Raw genomic sequence first — 10,650 nt, forward strand, 5'->3', positions numbered from 1 at the left:
TATCTGTCCAAGAGCGAGCAGTTTTTGGGAAACTGTTTAAATTTTGTGACGAGAAGACTTTTTGCAACGACCAACAGGGAAGACTGCACTGCTGGCGTCCAGGAAAAACCAGTAATGAACATTTACTTATTTTGCCTTATATTTTTACGTGGTAGCCTAGGTGTGATATACTTTGTATATAGGCCTAGTCTGTATATATGCTAAAGCTTTAATGAATAGTAATTCCTCCTTACAACTGGTTTTTAAACCTGCTGACAAATATCTTTAATGGAAGTTACGATGTAACAGGGAGAAAATAATGCAAGAGAAGATATAAATTAATCTGACCTAGGGTGGGAGTTGGGAATTGTCATTACTGAGGAAGCAGTTTAAATATCTATAAAATCCCGCCTCCGCTTCGACCGCCTGCGCTTCGAAGTGTTGCTTGGCGGGAAACCAGTCGCAGAGGAAGGTTCGTGCTAGCTTTCCTTCGAGTCTCGTGAATGTTTGAATACACATTGCACTGACTTAAAAGTCGTTTAAGGTTACTATGCTATGACAACTTTCCTTATGCCTCTTTTCCGAATTCATAATATATACTATTAGGCCTACAACCAAAGATTTCTTTTAATTATTTACACTGTAAAACTAAGTCTGGCAGAAAATACAACTGACGTAGCTGTTTCTAATATTTAAATAAGTTTTGGTTAAATGCATATTAAAGAACTGTATATATATATATATAATATATATATATATATATATATATATATATATATATATATATATATATATATATTTATATATAATATATATATATACATAGTTTTATAGAATAACATTATAGTGTTTTCTTAACAATGCACTTCAAGTCTTAAAAGTTAAAAGTTCGGTGTTATAGCAATATTACTGAAGTATGGCTAATAAAAGCGCCAGTTTTCTTTTTTTTTTCTAAATCCATAAGATCTATTGATGAGAGGAAGAACTGCAGTTAAAACAGTTTTCTTTTATATTTAAAAGTAAGCCCACTGTCATTGTTTCTCTCCGAATATCTGTAAATTTATATTTTCTCTAAATCCTTCTCTCTATTTTTTCAGATTTGAGGATAAATATGTAGAACCAAATCGACGAAGTGGGAGGTATAACCGCTGGCCTTTGGGTTGGATGGCGTCTTGCGGACCAGGTGCTTTAGTGCCAATCCATGAGCGATTAAATGGCAGGCAGTATGTTGACATTCTTGACGAGGTGCTGATTCCATCTGTTAGGATGCTACTGATTCCGGAACGTTGCCCATATTCTTGGCAATGGACAACTCCCTCTGTTCATAATAGCATGCCAGTAAGAAATTGGTTACAGCAGCATCCAGAAGTTATTCGGATCGACTGGCCTGCAAAATCTCCGGATCTCAATCCCATTGAAAATTTATGGGCCATTATGACAAAGAAATGGGATGGCTCCGTTCTGAACAGTAAACAAGCCATCATAAGCCATTGCTTGTCAGTGTGGGAGTCAATGCGTGGGGAAAATATTTGCAGTAGACTGGTTGACAGTATTCCTAGACGGCTTAATTCGGTAATAGACAACCTAGGCTCACATACTAAATATTAATTAACCCTCTCTCTCTCTCTCTCTCTCTCTCTCTCTCTCTCTCTCTCTCTCTCTCTGTATGTATGTATGTATGTGTAGCTATATATGTATGACGTGTTTTAAAAGACGAGGTTGTGTTTACTCTATTTGTTTTGCTGGAATTTGTATATTATTTTTCACAGGGACCTATGTATTTTCAAAAGAATTATACGTATTTTTTAAAAATAATTATATTGGTATACCATTTACTTAACTATACGTTTTTATTATCATCATATTCATTGTTGCTACTTGGTTTATTAATGCCTTTACTAAGTACCGTTATTATTATCAATCATTATTCATTATTTGCTGCTTGGGTTATTAATGCCTTTACTAAGTTACATTTCTGAGATCTACCTAAGATTTCATTAGACCCAACTGGTGAAGGGTGCATAGTGGCCCGCCAATGGCTTAGCTTGCCTTACCCGTAGGCCAAGTGCACTTCGCGCTTCTCGATTATATCATTCTATTAAGCCTATAGGCCTATGAAGAAAATAATGACGGAAGTATACCACACCAAGACTGTGGAAGAATTTCACAAATCCTGCTTTATGGTCTTATAGACACCCTTCATAAGTTACAAAGATTTTTGATGCAACTTGTTGCTGTCTGGAATATAGCCCAGTATGTTATAAAGCCAATAGCATTGGCTAGCCATTATTGTTTATAATACGTTGCAGTTGTCATTCTGTAGAATCTGCACTCGACAGTTGTAGCTGATAATATCCGACCTGATTATAGTCTTCCATTCCTAAAGTAAAGTAAAATAATATATTAGTTGTGTTTCTAATAGCGAAGATTACTCTTCACCTCGCTTATTTATTCAGTTATTTATTATTTACTTTTCTTCAAACTGAAGAAACCCCTCGGGAGACTAGACTTATGTAGGCACTAGCTATAACCTAAGCCTAAGCCATAATTTATTGCAAGTATCGAAATCATGATCTCGACTAACATTTGCTTTATACACAAGCCACAAAAGCTAAAAGTAATAACTTTGAATTCATATCCTAAATGCACCCATTTTTATCATTAGACTATGCTCTGCTCAACTTTTCTCTTGCTCTCCATCGCGATGTCCTCTTTACAGTGTCCAGACTGACGATTCCACACGACTCATGGAAGTCACGGTGATCTGAGGTTTTCATGCTACAGTAACGTATTTAGTTTTCGTTCAGAAATATTGTAGCGTGAAATATTTTTGGTTTTCAGGTTCCAATATATTTCAATTATAAGATTCTATATAACAAGACCAACTTTTCCTCATATATACACGTTATAAAATACGAGATTTAATACTAAGTGGCAACTTGAGAACAAACGCTTGTCAGTACAAAAATAAAAAAAAAAAAAAACACACCGAAATGGTATGTAAAGTAGACGGCCAAGATATCGTTTATTAATGTAATTTGCTGATCACACAATAGAGAAATGGGTGTCTCATATAATACTTTGATCCCCGAGGGTCTAGTACTAAACACGGCGTCCCAAGGAGCTTCCGCCATGTTTAGCTCTAGCACCGCGGAGTACGTAACGCGTAGATAACAAGCAAATGTAGCACCTCAATTTTTAAAAAGGTTATCAGCATATGATGGCAAATGTTTATAGCAATACAGAGAAAAGTATTACCAGCGAACAGCGGTAAAATGCTAGAGTCCGGAATCCATTGTGTTGAGCAGAAAGGTTTATTAGCCTATCACGCTAGTCAAATATCGTGCTCCTTAACTGAACTCACGTTCCTATACTTTTACATATATCTTTTAAAAATTATTATAAATGTAATGTTTATATCCCAATACGTATGTCAGTGCCATTGGCAGGAGTGAACGCGGCAGAATGATTGATGCGCTCTAGGCCTACATGCTCCATGAACCTGCAGCTTATTATTCTATACGTAACTGATTAGCCATTCCTAATCCTTGGAAACTGTAAGAATTTCAATCAACTTGCTCAATGTTATTAATCAAACGGTTTAGGCTAGCATACGTACGTAGCACGTTGCATCATTAACAACAATGGTGATAATTCAGGCTAACAGAATCATGACCGGTGCCTAGAAGCATGAAAAATAAGTTATGCTTTTTGCCTCAATCCGCTTCATCTGATCCAAATTTTTATGCTTTTGCAACTTTTCTAAATATGAAACTATGCAAATTCATCAATATTTTGCACTTACCACTTTGAATAACTGTCGCTCATATTCTAAACGTGGTGCACATTACTTTATCAGCAATACTGTACAGTTCTTTAAACTTCCAAAGGCGGAGATTTTACAAATGAGAAGAAAAAAAAAAAAGGTTTAGAAAACAGCAAATCTACACTCAAATTATACAGAACAACGGACTGTACGTAGAGGGCATTACAACTTGGACATAGGCCTACACGTCTGCCGTACCACAATTCTTTATTTCACTTCTGTACCCTGACCTCATACTAGTAAATATTTCAACCATTGTGAAGTGTGCAACTCACATTATGCATATACAATGAAAATAGTGCATTTCAAATATATTACTCATATTAAAATGAGGTTAGACCGACCATTATGGCAATACGGTCAGACTAGCACCAAGTCGTTAAGCTATACATCCCAAGAAAACGTATCTGACTACGAGATAACGTAATAAATATCTATTCCTTGTTGAAAATGGTGATGAGTTTGACATTTTGTACGATTATGTACAAATGAAACGTGCAATTAGTACACAACACATAAGTAACACTTACGTTCGCCTGAAGCTTTTGTCTCCGCCCTTACTGCACAGTTGCATCTGGTGGGAACTGGCACATGGGCATGAGGCAAAACTGCATAAAATGCCAAAATGGATAACCGCAATCTTTACTCGTTTCAGTTAGACGATCTGTCCAGTAATCATTACCATCAAAACTACACCATATGGGAATATACTATTCGCTGCGGACAACGAGAAGCGGTGCTTTCAACGTGGTATGGCTGTTGGTTATAACTGCGGTGACCATAACACTGACAGGAGCCAGTCACTCGTAATACGGAGACAGATCTTGTTAAAATACCTCAAGGGCAGACCAGTACGACCATTAAACCGTCGTTTAAGAACAACCGCCTGTTTAGGTTTACATGTATTGAAAACACAATAGTAAAACAGTTGTAATGAAATCAATAATAAAACCAAAATGTTAACAGATAATGACAATATTGGACGTCATAAAGCGTTTCTTAAGCAAATTATAGGGTTAAAAATTAGACGATTATTGTGTCATTTACTCGTAAGAATTAAAATTGTCTAGAATGTCTGATTTGCAACAGAAATCAGGTGATTATGAAAACGCTGCATTAAGAAAATGTCCAGCTTTGATGCTCCTGAATTACAAATATTCCGTGACGAGAAATAGAAATGTGCTGGTATCCTTATTATGGAATCATTGAAGGTATCATGGAAATCAATTTGAGTATTCTGGAAATCACAGCTGTAATTACATAAACACACACACACATATAGATATTATATAATATCATATAATATATAATATATTATATATATATCTGATATATATAGATATATGGCCAAGAACTGACTGAATAAGTGAAAGATTTAGGGCCCCTTGATTAGGAATGTCCTCCTAAACTGGTATAGTATAAACTCCTTTTCCTTAAAATAGCAGTTGCACCTTTCTACCTCATTATTTTGATGTGTGGAAGATGGAGATAATTGCATCCTCACTATCATGTGTGGTGTTGGGAGATGATGATTTAGACGGAAGGAAGGTGGGAGGAGGAATAGGCCTACAAACCATGAAGTGGTGGGGGTAATGAAATTAAAGTTTTTAATTATATATATATATATATATATATATATATATATTATATATATAACATATATATATATATATATATATATATATATATATATATTTCATCCTTAACCTTTAAATAATTTAGGATTCAGGGTGCTATACCGACGTTCTATTCGCGAAGTTGTTTTAAATATCAATATGTACCAAAAAAAAATAATAATAATCATAAAAATGGTAAAGCTATCGCTAACTTGATCGATAACTTGACCCATTACGACCCAAATTATTTGCTTGAAACGGCGAAGCTTTGCTGATTGGGCAATTCCCTTAATTACAACAAGGAACAGTAGTTCCTGATATAGTAACAAAGGAAGTAGCACGTGCATTATTTTCGTTAATGATTTTCAGGGAGGATGGCGGGTTAAGACGAGAATGCATTACGCGAAATCAATAAATCAGTCTTTTGGAACGGAGAATGAATCTTGTGTCTAATGAATAGCTTATGAATAAATACAGACATGTTTAGAGATGTTCACTCCCGTTGTGAATCGTGACAAACATTACACGACAAAAAAAAGTCGTGTCTAACAAAACGAGTCTCTTCAAGTCGTCTTCTCTACAAACAAAGAATGGATAGAGGGTACGACAACGCCTCTCCCTCCTCCTCCTCCTTCCTATTCTTGAAGGAGGAGGAACGAGATCGTCTCGCTCTCTCTCTCCTCACCTTCCCTCCTCCTCCTCCAACAAGGAAGAGATTGACTTTCTCCTCCCACCAACAGTGTTGATGAGGTTCTTGTCCAACCTAACAAAGGGTGTCGGTGGGGAAACTGAAGGGGGCTGTGTGAGGTTGTGCGCGTAAAGATTAACAAATAAGCGGGAAGAACTGGCTACCGCGGTGATAACTTGGGCGAGTAGGCGCGCTCCTATTGATATTTCATAAACTTCCCGCGGCCTGAAGCCACGCCAGCCGGGCTACGAACTCTCTCTCCCTCTCTCACTCCCGCGACTCTCTCTCTTTCTCTCTCTCTCTCTCTGCTCCAGTCGCTCAGGAATCGTAATGGGATACTTGCAGGAACTCTTCGATGATGACGATCAACGTAAGGCATTTCTCTCTCTCTCTCTCTCTCTCTCTCTCTCTCTCTCTCTCTCTCTCTCTCTCTCTTGATGATGGGGTTGACCTCCACGATCGTTCTTAGGCGCAATGCCGCCCCTCGTGAAGGAAGTTTTCCGCCATGCTGTTGGCGATTATCGTACGACGTCATCCCTTTGAAATGAGGCGATTTGCCTTTTTTTTTACCATTAATTGTGTATATTAATTAACATTTCTAGGTTAAATACAAACTAGAATCGTACATATAGTAGCATTTTTAGCTCCCGGGATTCGATAACAGAGGAGGCTGGTTCGTTTTAGGGAAAAGGTAACCAGATTCCTTTAGCTGTTCGTTTTATTGGTGGCGTTCTATGTAAGCGTAGACTCACAACACGCAGAGAGTAATCAAAATAATTCAGTTACGCTAAAATGTTGTACGTTTTATTTAACGCACAAGGAAATATTTCTACACTAAAAAACCAACAAGGTTTTAGACGACTGGTTCGGTAGTCTACTTGTTCATATTGTTACATAAATATATTCGTTCGTATGGACAGTCCTCTTCTACAAATAGGGTTGGGGTGGTCACGGTCGAAACATTTCCACTTTATGATTTAGTTTTTTTCTGACATTTTTCTAACATTGTTAACTTTGTCGTCGTTTTTTTGACCATATTAAAGAAATTCAAACGCATGTAAAGACTAAAACGCTCTTATGGGCATTTCCGATAGGCCTAATTTTTTGGTCACCCAGTCGCCTTTGCTATGAAGTTCAAACCACCCTCTTGATTTCACGTTTTATTTTTGTAGTAATGAAATGAGTTTATTGTTTTCTGGAAACCAAATCAGGCTTATTCCCATGACACACACACTCTTTCTCACGTGCTCTCTTTGTCTCGTTACGTCTCACTACACCAGGAAAAGAAACCTACCATACACTGACCTAAAGCGGGAAAACAATCCCAGTTTGACACTGTTCACTTACGTCTGTGAAATTAAGTGGGCGTAATTAGTCGACTGATGTGGTTTGCAACCACTGAGAAAGTTGACATGGGGCTAGCGACCTCATTCTGAAATACCCATTGAGAACCGATGGTACACACCTATGCAAAAGCCTGACTAAGTTGTTGGTTTAATCGTCCTTACAAGTAAACACATTGAAATCGAATTCTCAAGTCCACTTAGATGAGAAATTTAAGGATCTAGCCGTACTCAATCCTATGTAAAGTGAACATTGAGGGTATATACTTGGAAATGCGATCTCTAAACCTAGTACTACGTAGTTCGGTGGTCTTCTACCAGGGCGGTGCTACAAACCCTTGCGGCCAATTTTAAAGGTCTGGTAACCAACAAATTAAACAAGGGCTTAGTGTGATTGTGGCTTTTTATCGGTAATGTTTAATGAGTAGTGTTCAGCGAATGTTTGGGGTTGAGTGAGTAACTGCTTAGTGAATGTTTATGAGTAAGTGTTTAGTGAATGTTTTGTGAATGTTCAGTGAATGTTTACTGAGAATTTAGGGTTTTAGTGCATGTTTAATGTGTAAATATTCAGAGAATGTTTAGTGTTTGTTTATGGTTTGGTGATGGTTTGTGTTTAGGGAATGTTTAGCAAGTATTCAGTGACTGTTTAGTGAGTGTTCAGTGAAAGTCTTGAGAATGTCAGTGTATACTGAGTGTTTAGTGTGTAAGTGTTTACTGGGTATTTTGTGTTTAATGGGTGTTTAGGGGTTTAAGAGCATTTAGGGTTTAGTGAGTATTTAGTGTTTAATGAGTGTTTAGGATTATTGAGTGTTTAGTGTATAGCGAGTTCTTGGTGAATGTTTTTGTGAGTGTTTAGTGTATAGTGAGTACTTAGCGAATGTTTAGTGTATAGTGAGTGCTTAGTGATTTTTTTATGAATGTTTAGGATTAAGTGAATGTTTAGTGGATGTTTACCTAGTGTTTGGGGTGCAGTGAGTATTTAGCGAGTGTTTAGTGTTTTATGAGTGTTTAGTGAGCGTTTAGTGTATAGTGTTGAGTATTTTGCGAGTGTTCAGTGTCACTGAGTGTAAGTGCATGTTGAGGTGAGTGTATAATAAGTGTGTGTTTAGTGAGTGTATAGCAAGTGTAAGTGTATTGTGAGTATTAGTGTTTAGTGATTGTATATTACTGTTTAGTTAGTGTTTAGTGACTGTATACAAAGAAAGTCCTGTAATTTACAGGCAATAGCAGATGCTTAGGCCTTGACCACAATGGTTGGAGTGCTTAGGCCAACCTGTTTTTGTAAGGTAATTTTTCTCTGTGAAATTGGGTCCAGTAATATAATAATAATAATAATAATAATAATAATAATAATAATAATAATAATAATAATAATAATAATAATAATAATAATAATAGTAAAAATAATATTAATATTAAGAAGATAATAGTAAAAAAATAAAAAATAATATTAATATTAATAAAAAAAATTAACAATAATAAAGTATACTAATATGACGTGGACCGAGACTTTTCAATATGGCCGCCCGAGGTCACACACGGCAGTGAGATCGCTACTCCATTGATTGACGCTCTATGGTTAATATGCAAGAATATTAGGCCTAATTCTCGTTGGAGGAGGCGGGTGCAATTAGCAAGTTGTTTTTCTAATACAAATTAACTGAATTAGAAACACAATCGAACAGAGAGAGAGAGAGAGAGAGCGAGAGAGAGTCATCACGATCCATCCCCGTCAACTACAGCGCCATCATTCGATCTCTCCTTCAAGAACCGAGGAGCGGTTGATTACGCAACAACAATCGAGCCCATTCGATTCGAAGAATGTCAACAAAGAGCTGTGATTATCATGCTTGAATTGTAACGTATCCTGGATAATTATACCTACCGGAGGAGAACGACGCCCTTTGTGCCTTTAACAGGTCTCCCGACGCAGTATCACTTCGCCGCTCTTATCCTTCGGAAAACACACTGCACAAACCTTTCCTTTCTTCGAGTGACTAAGGCTCTTGGAAAAGTTCACCGACAAAAACTTTACACATATGGTTACTTTTTTCCCCCTACGGTAATTCCCAATGAGGTTTTGTCTTCCCTTCATCATTGGCAGTAAGTTTCTATTGAATGTTTAACACGGAAGTTAATAATTACCAAATGGTCGTCGTAAAACGATAGACCAATGAGCCTCACAGCATGAAAGTTATTCTTTGCACTAGACCGATATATCGCTTATGGCGCGAAAGACGAATTAACCCATTTCTGTAAAACTAGCACTAGACCAATAAATCGTCTTCGATACGTAAAACGAATCAAAACATACAAATTTGCACGTACCATGTCTACAAAACTAGCACCAGACCAATGTACCGTTTATTATATGTCAAACGAATTAAAACATACAAATCTACACGTACTCTTTTTACACAACAATCAATCGCATTATGCTGTTTAAGAAAAACACCCTTCAAAGGTGACTATTCCTTTTAAAATAAGGTAGACCAAGTCCCAGTGAAAGGAACCTCAAAAATAAATAAAATTCGACGGAAACTAAAGAAACGTCTTTGCTAGTCTTAGGTGCCAATTAGTGGTTTTATAGCATATTTGCCAAGTTAACTCCAGCGATAGCTTAACCAATGAAAACACCAATTAGCGGTCAGCAGAACGGGATCGGTTTACTCCATTCCTAACAGATAATTCAGTCATATTCTGCTTTTTTCCTCTCTCTCTCTTTCATCCTCGTCACTGCCCATTCATTAGTGATGAAGATGATGCGATAAACATTTGGAAATGTGTTTACTGTAAATAATTCTTTTCGCGCGCTTAAATGATTAAGTTAAGGGTTTCCCTGGATGCTCCTTGCCACGTCTCAACAGAGTCCTTGCCAAAATAGGGTAAACAAGGTTGTTTTAATTTAAGTAGGCTTGGTAAGCATCATCCACTACTCTTTACCGTGTTATAAAACAGATTTATAGTATATGTATAAATATATATATATATATATATATATATAATATATATATATATATATATACTATATTACACACACACAGACACATATATACCTACATATATATATATATATATATATATATATATATATATATATATATATATATATATATGTATATATATATAAATCCATACATGTTGCAGTTAATCTTAGCGACACTGAGGCATGGTTACCAGCCCTTGAAAATCTACCCA

This window comes from Macrobrachium nipponense, chromosome 31, assembly GCF_015104395.2.
Source record: "Macrobrachium nipponense isolate FS-2020 chromosome 31, ASM1510439v2, whole genome shotgun sequence".
In the NCBI taxonomy this organism is placed as follows: Eukaryota; Metazoa; Arthropoda; class Malacostraca; order Decapoda; family Palaemonidae; genus Macrobrachium; species Macrobrachium nipponense.